Source organism: Macaca nemestrina, chromosome 16 (genome assembly GCF_043159975.1).
Source record: "Macaca nemestrina isolate mMacNem1 chromosome 16, mMacNem.hap1, whole genome shotgun sequence".
In the NCBI taxonomy this organism is placed as follows: domain Eukaryota; kingdom Metazoa; phylum Chordata; class Mammalia; order Primates; family Cercopithecidae; genus Macaca; species Macaca nemestrina.
This window is the reverse complement of record NC_092140.1, coordinates 30,914,658-30,933,353: the sequence shown is the minus strand read 5'-3', so window position 1 is coordinate 30,933,353 and position 18,696 is coordinate 30,914,658. Positions and strand designations below refer to the sequence as shown.

At 34.4% G+C, this 18,696-nt stretch overlaps 1 long non-coding RNA gene across 4 annotated transcripts in view; it reads right to left on the bottom strand.

The window, feature by feature from the left end:
* LOC105481681 (uncharacterized) overlaps positions 1–15,492 on the bottom strand; it is a 40,731-nt gene extending 25,239 nt beyond the window's left edge. For all 4 annotated transcript variants that reach the window (XR_011614706.1, XR_011614707.1, XR_011614708.1 and 1 more), the window contains exon 1: positions 15,377–15,492. This is a non-coding gene — a long non-coding RNA (uncharacterized lncRNA). The remainder of the gene's footprint in view (positions 1–15,376) is intronic.
* Positions 15,493–18,696: the final 3,204 nt, after the last annotated feature.

Genomic DNA, 18,696 nt, shown 5'->3' with positions numbered 1-18,696 from the left:
CCTTCTGAAACAGAATAGATTCAGAGAGACTTTAGCTCTGCCAGTTGGTTGAAGAGTTACAGAAAAAAAAAGGAAAGTGATGTGCAGAAAATGAAACTGAGGTACAAAAAATGAAAGTGAGGTACCAAAATAATTGGATTGTGTATAGTTTGACTTTTTCTTATTTGAACATTGTTTGAACAGTTGATCACCTGTGACTGACTGAAATTCAGTGATCAGTGAAAGGGTAAGCTATTGTCTGTTTACACATTCAGTTAGGTTACAGTTCCCTATTTACAGAGAAACTTTTAGGCTGTACTAACAAGGAGGCAGCTTTAGGCCAAACTTAATGGTTGCATATATTTTGAGTCATATGATCTTGACCCTGTTATTTCCATAAGTACTTGTTATACTTTGTCTGTGATATTTTAGAAAAGAAGGTGCTTTTTGTTTATTTGGTTTTTTTAAAGAAAGTAGTTAAAGCATTAACACTTATAATGTTTATAGTTCTCATGATCAAACATAAATGTTTAAGGGCACCACAATCTTTAAACAGATATAAAAGAAATCAAATTGTGAGAAAAATATGTTCATTTTGGGAAGGCGAATGTAGAAAAATTTTACCTAAAGATAATTAACTGAAAGTCAAGAAAGATATGTACTTATTTTCTTCAAATAAGCCTTGTCACATGAAAGGTGTGATCTTTGTTATTCACAAAATGTCAAACTAAGACCTATGTTTAACCCTAATGCAGGAACGTCTGAAGCTTAGCATGCATGAGAAAGGAATTTTATGACACATAAGTCTGAAGGAATAATGACTTTTCTTCATGAAGTAAGGCTTTGTTTATATTTTTCAGTGATATTAAGAAAGTTTGTGAGAATATTTTAAAAGGCAGCCAAACAAGCAACAGCACTTGATTCTTGAAAATTACATAAAACTCTTCCCTTCTCGTAATTGGATTCTATTTTAAAATAAACTATATATAAAACATATCATAATTTATTGACTCATTTTTTAGGAGAAAAACCATAAAGAATTGTGTTTACTTAAAAAATCATGGTACCCATCAACCTGTATCAAGCAAATGTCTTTATAAAAATTGTGTTGCATTTTGAAGAAAAATAGTTGTGTGCATGCATGTGTGTGTGTGTATACAAAGATACTGATTGATGATTCAAATAACTAGCAGGAATTTTATCTCTATGTCAAGGATATTACTAAAAACACTTCTGATGTCTAAAAAGTGAGACAATAGCTATTTAAATTAGCATTAGTCATTCCAACAGGTAATGCTTGAAAAGTAACCACTGATTAATATGCTGCTTTCTTACGTGTCTAATAATTTGATCAATGAACTTTTTCTTCTGAGTATGAAATGCATTTTTATTAAAAAATTAAAGGGTAACTAACTACTAATTTTGTTTAGAAACACAAAACTGATTTGTTACTCATCTGAAAGACTTTAGAGATTAAATTTGAATAAAAACAAAATCATAAGGTTCTTCTTTAAAAAGTACAGGGAGTTGAAGTTATACATGAGACTCAAAAATATTTTGATATTTAATTTCTCAAGGGATGGTAGTGACTCATGTATAATTTCCTTTTTACAAATCATTATTATTCTTGGTAATCAAATCAACATATGGTACATTATTGAAATAGTTTTTATAAAGCTATTTGTCTTACACTAACAAAACATTTAGATATGATTTATTTGTGTAATATCTTTCCTAGCTAATTCTTACAGTATTTAGTATCATCAATGTTTTGTCTATTTCACTAATCAAAACATGACAAATAGCATGCAGTATTTAGCAAAGCTTAATATTGTAGCAAACATACTCTATAGGGAATATGTCCATTTTATAAGTTGTCATACATAACATTGCAACTAAAATGATAGATTTTATGTACTATTTGTTTTCCCATAAAAACCCAAGAAATTCTTGATGTCAGAAGCTTTTATTTTTGAAAGTAGTAAAAGGTGATAAGCCATTTCGATTTGAAATTTGTTTCCCAAAAATTGTAATCCTCACATCAAGTAAAGAAATATTTGAAAAAATTGAAAATTAAAACAGTGGGCATCTGTATTAGTCTGTCCACATAGTGCTCATAAAGACATACCTGAGATTGGGTAATTTATAAAGAAAAGAGGTTTAATTGACTCACAGTTTCACAGAGCTGGGGTGACCTCACAATCATGGCAGAAGGTGAATAAGGAGCAAAGCCATGTCTCACATGGAAGCAGGCAAGGGAGCTTGTGTAGTGGAACTCCGCTTTATAAAACCATCAAATCTTGTGAGACTTATTCACTATCACAAGAACAGCACTGGAAATACCTGCCCCCATGATTCAGGTATTTCCCAGTGGGTCTCTTCCACCACATGTGGGGATTATTATAATTCAAGGGGAGATTTGGGTAGGGACACACAGCCAAACCATACCATTCTACCCCGAGCCCCTCCCTAATCTCATGTCGTCACATTTCAAAACCAGTCATGCCTTCCCAATAATCCCCCAAAGTCTTAACTCATTTCAGCATTAACTCAGAAGTCCAAGTCTAAACTCTCATCTGAGACAAGGCAAGTCCCTTCTGCCTATGAGACTGTAAAGTCAAAAGCAAGTTGGTCACTTCCTAGACACAATGAGGGTACAGATATTGAGTAAATACATCCTCTTCATATGGGAGATATTGGTCAAAATGAAGAGGCTACAGACCCATGCAAGTTCAACATCCAGCAGGGAAGCCAAATCTTAAAGCTCAGAAATGATCTCCTTTGACTCCATGTCTCACTACCAGATCATGCTGATGCAAAAGGTGGGCTCCCATGGCCTCAGGCAACTCCACTCCTATAGCTTTGCAGGGTACAGCTCCCCTTCTGGCTGCTTTCACGGATTGGTGTTGAGTGTCTATTACTTTTCCAGGTGCACAGTACAAGCTGTTGGTGGATCTACCATTCTCGGGTCTGGAGGACAGTGGCCCTCTTCTCAGAGCTCCACTAGGCAGTGCCACAGTGAGGACTCTGTGTGGTGGCTCCCACCCCACATTTCTTTTCCACACTGTCCTAGCAGAGCTTCTCAATGATGTCATTTCTATACATCCTCTGAAATCTAGACAAAGGTTTCCCAAACCTCAATTCTTGACTTCTGTGCACCCATAGGCTCAACACCTCATGGAAGTTACCAAGACTTGGAATTTGCATCCTCTGAAGTCATGGCCTGAGCTATACCTTGGCACCTTTTAGCCATGGCTGGAGCAGCTGGGAGGCAGAGCACTAAGACCCTAGGCTGCACACAGCAGGGGGTCCCCTGACCTAGCCCAGGAAACCAATTTTCCTCCTAGGCCTCTAGGCCTGTGATGGGGGAGGCTGCTGCAGAGGTCTCTGCTATGCCCTGGAGACATTTTCTCCATAGTCCTGGTGATCAACATTTGACTTCTCATTACTTGTGCAAATTTCTGCAGCTGGCTAGAATTTCTTCTCAGAAAATGGGTTTGTCTTTTCTACTCCATCATCAGGCTGCAATTTTTTGAAACTTTTATGCTCTGCTTCTCTTTTTAACATAAGTTCCAATTCCAAACCACATCTTTGTGAATACATAAAGCTAAATGCTTTTAACAGCACCCAAATCACCTCTGTAGGATACCCTAAATCATCTCTTTCAATGTCAAAGTTTCACAGACCTCTATGGCAGGGGCAAAACGCAGCCAGTCTCTTTGCTAAAACATAGCAAGGGTCACCTTTATTCCAGTTTCCAGCATGTTTCTCATCTCCATCTGAGATGAGCAGCATTTGGTCAAAAAGCCATTTAGCAAGTATCTAGGAAGTTCCAGTCTTTCTCACATAATCCCGTCTTCTTCTGAGCCCTCCAAACTATTCCAATCTCTGCCTGTTACCCAGTTCCAAAGTCATTTCCAAATTTTTGGGTATCTTTACAACAGCACCCCTCTCTACTGGAACCAATTTGCTGTTAGTCGGTTCTGACGCTGCCAATAAAGACACACTGAAGACTGGGGAATTTATAAATAAATGAGGATTAATTGACTCACAGTTCCACATGACTGAGGAGGTCTCACAATTGTAATAGAAGGCAAAGGAGGAACAAAGTCACATTTTACATGGTAACAGGGAAGAGAGAGAATGCACAGGGGAACTCGCCTTTATGAAACCATCAGATCTGGTGAGACTTACTCACTATCATGAGGACATTACAGGAAAAACCCACCCCCATGATTTAATTACCTTCCATCTTGTCCCTTACATGACATGTGGGGATTATTACAATTCGAGGTGAGATTTGGGTGGAGGCACAGAGCCAAACTATGTTAGTATCTGTGTCAGGACTACATAAATATCTCAAAATTCACTAGGGAATGGATTATAGTCATATACTAGTGGAATAGAAAATAGTAATATGTTTACATTTCAATTTAATAAACATTACTCTTCAGAAAAGTTTTCATATATAGGAAAAAAAGATACTATAAAGTTTCCCATACCACATGTCATTTTCTCTATCAATGTCCTACAGTAGTATCAAACATTCATTACAATTAATAAATCAATATTGATGTGTTATTATTAACTAAGTTCACAAGTTATTCAGTTACTCAGCTTTTCATTGTGTCTCTTTTCTGGAACCAGGGTTGCGTTTAGATTTCCACATTACCTTTAGACATATGGTCTCTTAGACTCCTCTTGGCTATTATAGCTTCTTTGATTTTTCTCATTTTTGATAATTTTGACAGCTTTTAGGTGTACTAACCAGGTATTTGTAAAATGTCCCTCAATTAATGTTTCTTTAATGTTTCTAATACGATTAAACTAGAGTTCTAAGTTGTAGGAATCACAGAGGTTAAGTGTTATTTTTATCTAATTCTGTCAAAGCTGCATGACATCAGTGTGATGTGATGGTTGACTTTGACCACTTAGCTGATAAAGTGTTTGTCTTATTTTTTAGTGTAATGTCCCTCTTCCCCTTACTGTACTCTTTGGAAGGAAGTCATCATGTGCAATCTACATTTAAGGAGTGGAAACTTGTGCTCCTCCTTGAGGGCAAACTCTCTACATAAATTATTAGAAGTTTGTCTCTTTTTTCCATGTATTTATTTATTGAGTGCTCGGTTTTGATTATGTATTTATGTAAACATGGCTTCATGGGTATTTATGTTACAATTTGGGTTAAAATTCAACATTACTTAATTTTCTTGCTTAGTTTTTTTCCTAGTTCTGTTCTTTGGGAGCTCATTTGGCAGACTCTGGTCTCCTTGATACTTTTCATTGTGTGGTTGTTTGGTTTGGTTTGTTTGGTTTTCAGCACTTCCATTTTTACCCTAAGCTCAACTTCTACATTTTCTGCTCCAGCCCGAGAATCAGACATTTCTCCAAGGAGTCTTTTGGCAGCCTTTTTGAATGAGGCTATCTCTCCTGGATTCTTGAATTAAAGAATTATATTAGAGACCAATATTTGAGTTTATTGCTACTAGGGTGTTGCTAGTTCTTTCAGAAAACCATTCAGAAAATATATTTGTGTATATGCTATGTGTATGTGCATTTTGCAAATATTTCTGCATATAACCATCTGTCTCCACATTAAGCTACCTGAGTTTAAACAGAGATATCCAACTTTAATGTATCACCTCATGGATATTACCATATAGCCTCTATGTAACTTTTAACTCAAACAATGAGAAACTTGCTTCCCACCATTAGCCATCTATTTACACTGATGTTATGACAAAATAAAAGCAATAGAAGTAAATGTATGTTGTGAAAATCCAGGAGAACAAGAAAAAGAATCTGTAGAGTTTCTTCTCCAACATCCTCAGAAAACTAAAATCATCCACTAAAAGATTATTTTTTGCACTGAAAGAGAAGATACTCTTTAAATATGAATCCATTTCAAATTGGTAAAATAAACAGACATGAAATTAGAAGAGTCATGAGTATAGAATGTTTTTCCATTTATGTTGTCTATTTCTTTCAGCAGTGCTCTGTAGAGATGTTTTATCTCCTTTTTACAGTTAGACGGATTTCTGAGTATTTTAATTTTTGTGGCTATTGTAAATGGGATTGCATTGTTGATTTGGTTCTTGGCTTGAAAATTGTTGGTGTATAAAAATGCTAATCATTTTTGTGCATTGATTTTGTTTATCAGTTCCAGGAACCTTTTGGAGAAGTCCTTCGGGTTTTTTAGCTATAGATCATGTCATCAGCAAAGAGAGATAATTTGGCTTCTTTTTCTGCTTGGATGCCTTTTATTTCTTACCTTTGCCTAATTGCTCTGGTTAGAATTTCTAGTACTATGTTGAATAGCAGTAGTGAGAATGGGCATCGTTGTCTTGTTCTGGGTCTTAAGTGGCATGCTTCCATCTTTTGCCCAGTGTGATATTATCTATGAGTGTGTTAAAGATTGTTTTTATTAGTTTGAGGTATTTCCTTGGATATCTAGGGTATTGATGGTTTTTATCATGAAGTTATTTTGAATTTTATCAATAGCTCTTTCTGCATCTATTGAGATGATAATATGGTTTTTGTTTGTAATTCTATTTATGTGGTGAATTTCATTTATTGATTTTCATATGTAGAACCAACCTAGGATCTCAGGAAAAAAACCTACTTGATCACAGTGAATTAACTTTTTGATGTGCTATTGAGTTCACTTTGCTAGTATTTTGTTGAGGACTTTTGCATCCATTTTCATCAGAGATATTGGCCTATGGTTTTCCTTTTTCACTGTGTCTTTCCCTGTTTTGGCATCAGGGTGATGTTGGCTTTTTAGCATAAGTTAAAGAGAAGTTTCTCCTCCTCACTTTTTTGGAATAGTTTCAGTAGAATTGGTACCAGGTCTTCTTCGTACATCTGGAATAATTCATCTGTGAATCTATCTGATGCAGGGATTTGTTGTTGTTGTTAGATTTTTTTTTTTTTGAATTAGTGATTCAATTTTGGAACTCAATGTTGGTATGTTAAATATTTCAAATTCATCCAGATTCAATCTTGGGAGTTTGCGTGTTTCCAGGAATAAATGTTTAATTTTAAATCTAAAATATGACCATAAGTCAGAATGAAGGTAGAATAATAACCATTTACATATTTTATTTACTGCCAATATAGAAATAATGAAACCAAAATATTGGAAAATAAGAGACAAAACAGGAAAAAAATACATTTATTGATTATGATATAAACAATAATATGAGGCAAAGTATATCAATAAAAATGTATAAGCTAAAAAAAGATTAATAGAAACAGTTGACTACACATATTAAAATGGTTTAAGAGTAAAGCTAACAAGTATACTTAAAATACAAACATTTATACTTTTAGATAAAATTTAAACATTGGAATAATTATATTCTCTAATGAGTAAATGTAAAAGTCAAATCACCAATTTAAAACATTTAAAATGTCTTAAAGGGAGGAACCCAAATAAATGTTATTTCTATGAGAGTCAACTAAAACAGCGTGTTTAAATGGAAATAATGACAAGACAAATAAAACCAAGAAGAAAATCAGCATTTGAGTACCAGGCAAAAGAGAATCAGGCAAAAATTTCAACTGAGCACAAATTTTCTTGAGCAAAGTCCAGGGGACAAGCAGAAAATGCTACAGATATGAGCGAGTACAGGAACACAGGGGCTGCCACCGATGGAGTGGGCAGGTGTGAAGGGGCTGGGTGCAAAAGCCATGTTTGCTTTCTCAGTGAGGCTTCTCACAGCCTGAGGCAAGGTTTGAGAAAAGTGCCGCTGGAATGAGACGGACCTTGCCAGCTGCATGGGAGCTGGGTGAGACGTCTCACTACTGGCTATTTCTCACTTCCCTGGTGAACTATATAATACAGAAGAGGTGGCCAAGGTCGCCTAAGAAACATAAACTCCATTGGCCTGAGAACAAACCCCCACTCCCCATAGTGGCCAAGGTAAGCCCTAACCAAGAAGAGTTTGAGCCTAGATCTGCCTAACCCTGCCCCTATCTGACGGAATTTCCATTCCAGACTTTGTAGCTGTGCACAAAACATAGATACTCTTGGGAGCTTAATGGCACTGCCCATTGACAGAGAATTCAAAATATTTACCCTGGCCATCTTAAGTCAAGCTTAGGGTCCCCTACTACTATCATAGTTGGTGCTCTGTTGAAAGTACCTCTTCTTGGCTGGAGGCCAGTCAACTGAAGACATTACTGCACTCATGATAGAATAACCAAGATCATAGAAAAGACAACACCTAATTCCATTGCCTGCAACATCCTGGCTAACCAGAGTTCCTGAGTGTGTCCACATGACAACTTCACTGCTAGTATAACCAGCATTCAAGAAAGACAGCACACAAAATACTCTCACAGAGTCTACTTCACTTCCCTGCCACCTCTACCAGAATAAGTGCTGGCATCCATGGATGGGAGGCCTAAAGACAGATCACATCACAAGACTCTTTGCAGATATCCCCCAGCACCATCCAAAGCCTGGTAGCCTCACTGGGTGGCTAGACCCCAAAGAGTAATAACAATTACTGCAGTACAGCTCTCAGGAAGCCTCATCACTAGGGGAAGGAGGAGAGCATCACATCAAGGGATCAACCCATGGGACGAGAATCTGAACATCAGGGCTTGAGTTTCTGAACTCTCCACTGAAATAGTCTATCCAAAAGTGAAGGAATCAGAAAAGTGATTCTGGTAATATGACAAAACAGGGTTCTTTAATACCCTGAAAAGATTACATCAGCTCCCACCAACGGATCCAGAGCAAGAAGAAATCTCTGAATTGTCATATAAAGAATTCAAATGGTTGCTAATTAAACTACTCAAGGAGCTACCAGAGAAATGTGAAAAACAACTTAAATTTATATATATATATAAAAAAAAACAGGATATGGTTGAAAAATTCTCCAGAGAGACAGATATCATAAAGAATAAAAAAATCACAACTTCTGAAAATAAAAGACACACTTAGAGAAAAACAAAATGCAGTGGAAAGTTTTAACAGTAGGCTAGATGTGAAAAAAAGAACTTCAGAGCTCAAAGAGAAGGCTTTTAAATTAACCCAATCAGACAGAGACAAATAAAAAAATTTAAAAATGAACAAAGCCTCCAAGAAACTTGGGATTATGTGAAATGGCCAAAGCTAAAAATAATTGTTGTTCCTGAGAAAGATGAGGAAAATGGTGTTCCTGAGAAAGGTTAGATATCTAAAAGTTTGAAAAATGTATTTGAGGAATTAATTGAGGAAAACTTGCCTGGTCTTGCTAGAGATCCAGACTTCCAAATGCAGGAAGTTCAAAGAACCACTGGGAAATTTATTATAAAAAGATAATCACTTAGGCATAAAGGCATCAGGTTATCTAGAGGCACGACAATGGAAAGAACATTAAAAGCTGTGAGACAAAAACATCAGAAAACATACAGAGTAAAACATATCAGATTAACCGTAGACTTCTCATCAGGGATCTTATAAGCCAGAGGTATCAGGGTACCGTCTTTAGCCTACTAAAACAAAATAATTGTCAGCGAAGAATTTTGTACCCAGCAAAACTAAGCTTCATAAATGAAGGAGAGATAAAGTGTGTTTCAGAGAAACAAATGCTGAGAGAACTTGTTGCTACTAAACCAGCACTGCAAGAAATTCTAAAAGAAGTTTTAAATCTTGAAACAAAACCTCAAAATATACGAAAATAGAACCTCCTTAAAGCATAAATCTCACAGGGCCTATAAAACAAAAGCAAAATGACAAAACAAGGTATTAAGGTAACAACTAACATGATGAATGGAACATTACATCACTTCTCAATACTAGCATTGAACATAAACGGCCTAAATTTGCCACTTGAAAAATATATAATAGATGAAAATCCATCAACCAAGTATCTACTGTCCTCAAGAGACTCACCCAACACATAAGAACTCACTAAACCTGTGGTAAATATAAAGATATTCCACACAAATTGAAACCAAAAGTGAACGGATATCATTTCCTATATCAGGCAAAGCAGACTTTAAAGCACCAACAGAAAAAAAAAAGAGGGACATTACATGATGACAAATGGATTAGTCCAATAGGAGAAGATCACAGTCCTACATATATATGCACCTAAAACTGGAGCTCCTAAATTTATAAAACAATTAGTAACTAGATCTAAGAAATGAGATAGATGGCAACACAATACTGGGGGGGGGGGGGCGGTATTTTAATACACTACCAACAGCACCAGAGAGGTCATGAAGACAGAAAGTCAAGAAAGAAGCAATGGACTTAAACTATACCCTAGAACACATAGATTTAACAAATATTTATGGAAAATTCTACCCAAAAACTTCAGAATATACATTCTTTTCTTCAGCACATAGAACATTCTCCAAGATAGACCATATGATATTTAACAAAACAATCTCAACAAATTTAGAAAATTAAAATTTTATCAAGTATTTTTCCAGACCAAAGTGCAATAAAGCTGGAAATTAACTCCAAACAGAACCCTCAAAACTATACAAATACATAGAAATTAAATAATCTGCTCTTGAATGATCTTTGGGTCAGCAATAAAATCAAGATGGAAATTTAAAAACTTCTTTAAGCTGAATGATAGTGACAAAACGTATCAAAACCTTTGAGATACAGCAAAAGTAGTGCTAAGAGGAAAGTTTATAGCATTAAATACCTATATCAAAAAGTCTGAAAAAGCACAAGCAATCTCGACAAATTCAATGTAATTCCATCTAAGTACTATCACCATTCCTTACAGAACTAGAAAAAAACCCACAGAACTAGAAAAAACCCACAGAACTAGAAATCATATCTGGAGTCATCACATTACCAGACCTCAAACTTTACCACAAAGCTGTAGTTACAAAAACAGCATGGCACTTGTATAAAAAATAGGCATGTAGACCAATGGAACAGAATAGAGAATTCAGAAATAAAGTCAAATAGTTACAGCTAATTGATCATCGACAAAGCAAACAGAAACATAAAATGTAGAAAGGACACCCTATTCATTACATGATGCTGAGATAATTGGCAAGCCACATGTAGAAGAATAAAACTGGATCTTCATGTCTCATCTTATTCAAAAATCAACTCCAGATGGACAATAAACTTGTATCAAAGACTTGAAACCATAACAATTCTAGAAGATACCATTGGAGAAACTCATTAGCTTAAGCAAAGAGTTCATGACCAAGAACCCAAAAGCAAATGCAACAAAAACAAAAATAAATGGGTAAGACTTAATTAAACTAAAAGTCTTCTGCACAGCAAAATAAATAATCAGCATAGTAAGCAGACAACCCACATAATGGGAGAAAATATTGAAACGTATACATCTGACAAATGACTAATATCCAGAATCTACAAGAGACTCAAACAAATCAGGAAGAAAAAAAATAAATAATCCCATCAAAAAGTAGGCCAAGGACATGAATATACAATTCTCAAAAGAAGATATACAAATGGCTAACAAACATATGAAAACATTCTCAACATCACTAATTATCAGGGAAATGCAAATCAAACCCACTGTGAGATATCACCTTACTCCTGCAAAAATGGCCATAATTAAAAAAAAAAAAAAAGATGTTGGTATGGACATGGTGAAAAGGGAACACTTTTACACTTCTGGTGGGAATGTAAACTGGTACAACCACTATGAAAAATGGTATGGAGATTCCTTAAGGAACTAAAAGTAGAACTACTGTTCAAAACAGCTGTCTCACTACTGGATATCTACCCAGAGAAAAAGAAGTCATTCTATGAAAAAGACACTTGCACATGCACGTTTATAGCAGCACAATTTACAATCACAAAGATGCGGAACCAGACTAAATGTCCATTGAGCAATCAATTGATAAAGAAAATGTAGTATACATACAACATGGGATACTACTCAGCCATCAAATGAAACAAAATAATGCCATTTGCAGCAACCGGGATGGAATTGGAGACCATTATTCTAAGTGAAGTAACTCAGAAATGGAAAACCAACATCATATGTTTTCACTCATAAGTGGGAGCCAAGCTATGAGAATGCAAAGGCATAGCAATGATATAATGGACTTTGGGGACACCAAAGGAAGGGTAGGAGGGAAGCTAGAAATAAAAGAGCACACATTGGGTACAGTGTATACTGCTTGGTGACAGGTGCATGAAAATCTCAGAAATGGTCACTGAAGAACTTATCCATATAACCAAAAACCACCTGTTTCATGAAAACTATTGAAATAAAAAATTATAAAAAAATTAAATGACCTAAATTCCATATTGCAGGGCAACAAATAGAAAAAACTTTATATTCAAATAAGTGAGTGCTATACAGTATTTAACTTTCATTTTTTAATTGACAAATAAACATTACGTATATTTATGGTGTAAAAAAGTTACAAAACTTATGAAAAAATAATAAATACTTTAAATTTTATATTTTAGTATATAGTGATAATTGTAGGATAATTCATGGCCTTAAATATAAATAAAATTGTATGAAAAAATTAAAATAAAACAATAAAAGTAATTTGAAAAATAAAAACCAAACAAAAAACACACTTAAACCCCAAAGTTTTACAATCTTACGAAGCAAACATTTAATAAATATGTAATCCCCCAAATACATTAATTTTTCCACAACATCAGAAATAAGGGTTTTTTTTTTTTCCTGTATAACCAGTATGACATTGATATGGTTTGGCTCTATCAACGGTGTTCCCACCCAAATCTCACCTTGAATTGTAATAATCCCCATGTGTCAATGGTGGGATCAAGTGGAAGTAATTGGATTATGGGGGCTATTTTCCCCATGCTTTTCTCATGATAATGAGTAAGTATCATGAGATCTGATGGTTTCATAAGCATCTGACATTTCCCCTGCTTGCACTCACCCCTTAGGGCTGCCCTGTGTGAAAGGCGTCGGCTTCTCCTTTGCCTTCCATCATGATTGTGAGTTTCCTGAGGCCTCCCAAGCTATAGGTAACTGAGTCAATTAAACGTCTTTCCTTTATAAATTACCCAGTTTTTGGTATTTCTTCATAGCAGCATGAAAACAGACATTGATATCTAAACCACTAATGATAGCACATGAATACGAAAATTACAAACCAATATCACAAATGCAGATCAATTTAAAGTTCTTAAATAAAATATAAAGTAATAGAGTGAAATGTATGAATTAAATGATACAATATGACAATATGGGAAAAAGGTTTATTACTAGGGACCAAGTTTATTTCAATGTTAGGAAAATCATTAATTTATCATATCAATAAACCAAAGGTGAAAATTTTATGGTTATCTGTATAATGATGATAACACATTAAATACCCAATATCAATTTCTGATTAAAATCCATTAAGGAAAAAGGGGTTGATGAATATTTATTTTTCACAATTACATCTTATATTTTAGTAATAAAACACCATTTCCCAAATGTGCCATGAATCTAAATATTAAAAATTGAACACCCGCAGACATGTGTGTGTACAAGAAGAAAATATAAGTGAATTCATCATGCTAATCTGAATATACAGAACTGTTTTTAATAAGGATACCAATATCAAAGGACATAAAATAAATGACTTATAACTTGAAATTAGTTTTTACAATTTTTAACATGGGCAAAATGCAATTAAAAAGTCAAAGGACAAATGCCAAACAAACACCTGCAACATTAATCACAAATAACATACCATATCAACAATCCTCAGCATCCTACAAATGTTGAGGGGAAGAAATAGAAACGTTGCAGAAAAATTGGAACACATAATAATAATTCACAAAGTATGAAAATTGCTTGTTAATATAGGAAAAATTTCCAACTTTATAAATAATAAGAGGAATAAAAATTAAACATATCCTGAGCAACTCTTTTTCATAGTTGATCAAAAATAAAAGTGCAACAGTATGTTTATTTGGGAACTAAGCACTCGTATATTGCTTTAGAAATGCAAAATGTTTTAACCTTATGCATTTAAATTTGATAGCATCTAATAAATCTGTAAATATTTTATCATTAAATCCAATCATCTTCAATAGGAAACACATCTGCATGATGATACTCATTGAAATTTTATTTGTAAAATAGTACAAAAAAAGAGCATATAAAATGTTTGACATTTTATGTTAAAGAAAGGAGAAATAATAAAACATTCATTTATCTGCATATTTTTATAAAAAGAAATGCAGGAAGGATAAACCAGAAACTAATTAAATTGGTTACCAACATGGATAGGTAGGAGCAGAGTTGAAAGGATTGAGGGAGAAATACATAAATGAAAACACTTTTCTTATACATAATTTTATTTTGGGGATCATATAAATTTCTTACTACTCAATAAAGTAACAAAATATAAAATACGGTTATAAAAAGGACAGATGCTATATTTAAAATTATTTTTGCTCTGGTATGTAATCTCCAAGTGAAATTTATCATTCCAAAATGCTCAGCTTTAGTCCAAGATTTGGTATTTTTATTGTATAATTCTTCATTTTAAAAACTGTCTAAAAACTGAAGTACAGACTATATTTATAATACGCAAAGTCTATGGTGGCTCAATTTAAGGCATCTGGAAGTGTTTTACTTCCCAGTCTCATTATTAAAGACTACTCCTATCATGTTGACTAAAAGTAACATTGGTCATTTTTCATTGAAACTCTCCTTTCAAGCACACAAACACACCAGAGTATAACAAAATATGTTTCATAGCTCAATTAAAAGCATTCTGTAAAATCAGTTGCTTATCAATTTTGGGGCATTGACTTTTTACAAATTAATGTTTAACTTTTGATTCTAAAAATATGCACAAAAATTTAATATATTATTTTCCCCTTGCCTAGCTGCATAAATGTGCATGGTTCTTATTTTTTCCTTTGAATGGATAGAAGAAGCATAGATTCTATCATATTTACAAACCTCAAGACAGTATTAAACATGATAAACAATATTGCTGCATTTAAAAATGGCCTTGTTGAGGCTGAAAAGGAACTAGATATAATTAAGACCTTCTTTCTTGGTCACCGCTTAATATAAAGCTTTATTTTTCCATCTCTGTGTTTAATATGGGAATAGAAATAAAGTGAGATAAACAAATATTAATGAAGCCCTTAAGTAAATAGTGGAGGTGAAAAGTTCGACAAGCAATAAAAAACCTGATATTGAGGAAAAAGGATATGTGAAAATGAATGTTTATCTACATGTCATCTTGGATAGATAGAGTCTATCATTCATAATACTGAGAGCTCTAGTTCAGGTTTCACATGAATTTTACTTTCTATGATAGCAAAAAGCTCTGTTCCATAATCTTGGACATTTTCAAGTATGTACATACACATACACATACACACATTTTAAAGTTAGATAGGCAAACAATTCTGTAACAATCAATTAACATTTATTTTAGTAACTCTTAAGCTCACCATTCTGCTCTCATAGCTGAACGCAGTGGGGTATCAGTGATATGAAATATCATTTCTTTTCAATCCCAACAAAGTAGAAGATAGCACGAGTAAAACATCAAGCCACCAGAGCTAAGGAGAATGTTTTGGCAGTGTAACCTAGGAAATGCTCAGCAGAAGTCTATTTTCAGCTCAGCTGAAATGATCTGGAAATGATTCTTCCTGCCAAGAGGATTACACGAAACGTATATACCAAACTTATCCTTATTCCTTGCTTACCAGCTTTAGTTTGTGTAAATTGTCTCTGAAAAACCTTCCACTCAGTGAAAGAAATTGTTAGGTAAATGAATACCAATATAACAAGTTTAATTTTTGTTAGTATACTTTCATAATTACAAAGAAGTTGTAAAGCAGTATAGAGAACTCCTGTATACCCTTTACTTACATTAACATGTTGTTCATTTGTCTATATATCTCTTTCCAAGCACAGACCCATTTATTTTTGAATAATGTAATAGGAATCTGTAGATATTATCTCCCTTAATCAATATCAACTTCAGTGTATTTTATGCTAATGTCTAATGCAATCACAGGCCTAGTCTTCTATAATCCTCAATTTGAGAAGGGATCCAAGTATATATATCTGGAAGCACATTTCATGTTAAAAATAATAGTCAATTACATTAATAAACAATACTTTTAACCTAAAGACTGTTCTGTTTGAAAAGTAACAGTTACACACAGTAGCTTTTCTTTCTCTTCAGGATTTGTTTCATGTGCCCCAAAACTTAATGGTTCTGTAAGTTAAAATAGCTTTGAGAGCTTTACAAGATTATGGATAAATCTCAATTCTGGCTTCATGATAACAATGAAAGTGAAACCTGTTGTTGCATTCATATCTGTGGTGCACTCAATTTGTTTTTGTTGTTTTTTGACTCAATATTACATTTGCAGGTCTGATGAGGCAATGAACTACTCAGGCACTCAGAGAGTCATTTTTTCTCATCTAAATTAGGGATTTTTTCACACTATAATAAATTTCTATTTTAATTGGTTTATAAAATTATGACCATTAGTATTTTGATGCTCAAAATGTCCAGTATTTGGCCCATGGGAATTCTTTAAGCTGCCTTTTTGTGACTTTGATCATGGCCTGATCATTTTTTGAGCTCTTCCTTATTTTCTGGCACAAAACATATTCAGTCTCATCTTGTATTTGCTCTCTCTCAGCACTGTAACCTGTATTTTTTTCAAAGTGTCCTATTTTATGGACAGTTATGGAGAATGATTTTTGGAAACAGAGATATTGGCCTCAGTATGTTTATTGCTCTTTTAATGTTGCTGCACTCATGCTCTTACAGGGAAAAGAGCAAACTTCACACACACACATGTACATTACTATCTATCTGTCTCTTTATCTATCTATCTATCTATCATCTATCTATCTATCTATCTATCTATCTATCTATCATCTATCTATCATCTATCTCCATCTATCTGTCTATCTATCATCTACCTATATCTCCATCATCTATCAAAATCAATGATCACATTGATTTCTCGAATTCTGTATTTGTAATTCCCTTTTCAGGAAAAGAGAAGGCATTCTCCCATTATTCTCAACATGTTTACCCATTTAAACTTTTCCCCAGTATGTAACCTAGTGCTAGCACAGTTTGGAAATGTGTACATGTATTTCCTTGCTCAAATTAACAACCCTCTTCTAAACTTGTACCCCCATCCTATCATATGGACTCACCTAGCCCCCATGCCAGTTTGCATTCCTATATTAATTTACTGCTCACCTCCTTAACACTTTACAACTCATCACTGCCAGCCATACAGGCATGAAGGTACTCCTATCCCCATTTAACTCTGTCATTCTGACTGATTAAATAATTATTAAACCATGAGGCCTGGCATAGCGGCTCTCACCTATTGAGAAACCAAGGTGGGAGCATTGCTTGAGACCAGGAGTTTGCGACCAGCCTGAGCAACATAGCGAGATCCTATTTTCTGCAAAAAATACAAAATAGCTAGTATACTTGGCGCACACCTGTAGTCCTAGCTACTCAGGAGACTGAAGCAGGAGAATCGCTTGATTCTAGAAGTTCCAGGCTGCAGTGAGCTGATCATACCTCTATACTCTAGTTTGGGCAATTTGGTGAGACCCTGTCTCAAAAATTAAATTAAATTAAATTAAATCGTGCTTTAATTTCAGAAATTACATTCTCTCCTACAATCTAAAATGAATCAGAGACTTAGTTATTTACTCTTCATAATTAAGATACTCTTATTTTTTTTTGTTTTCTTAGTTTTTGTGGGTACATAGTAGGTGTATATATTTATGAAGTACATGAGATATTTTGATACAGGCATGAAATTGAAGTAAGCATATCATGGAAATGCAGTATCATCCTCTCAAGCATTTATCTTTTGAGGTACAAAAAAATCCAATTACACTCTTCAAGTTATTTTAAAATGTACAGTTAACTTATTGACTCTAGTCACCCAATTGTGCTATCAAATATTTGGTCTTAAGCATTCTCTTTTTTTAATGTATGATTAACCATCTTCATTTACCTAATTTTTATTTTCTTAAACACTTTTAAAATTTAAAAGCTTAAAAACAATAAAGCATCTATTTAAAAAACTCCTTAACGTGGGTGTGGTGGCTCACATCTGTAATCCCAGCACTTTGGGGGGCTGAGGAAGGAGGATCACTTGAGCCCAGGGTTCAAGAGCAGCCTGGACAACATGGCAAAACTCCGTCTCTACTAAAAATACAAAAATTATCTGGGCATGATGACACACACCTCTAGATCCAGCTACTCAAGAGGCTGAGGTGGGAGGATTGCTTGAGTCCTGGCAGTTGAAGCTGCAGTGAGCCATGTTGTGCCACTGTACTCCAGCCTGAGTGACAGAGCTAGACCCTGTATCAAAAAACAAAATCAAAAATAAAAAACACTAAAACAAAAAACCCAGCACACACAAAAAGCCTCATTAATATTCTGAGAACTGCAGTAGTCACAAATGGTTTAATACAAATGAGTATACTTTTATTATTATTATTATTAGTAGTAGTAGTAGTAGTAGTTTATGGACCTCAGTTGCTTAGAATTGAAATTATTACAATCTTTTGCTTATGCCATAATCTCATTCAAATCTGTGTATGGTCATTTTGTACTTACGTATTCACGTTGTTTATCTAGTTTTCAGTAATTAGTGAGTGCCAGTAAACTCGCTGAGGAATTGAACTGATATGTTCCTGTGCACCATTATCACTTGGCATCTCACTTGAGAAACTGCTGAACCCTGCAATCATGGTTATATAGTTGTCA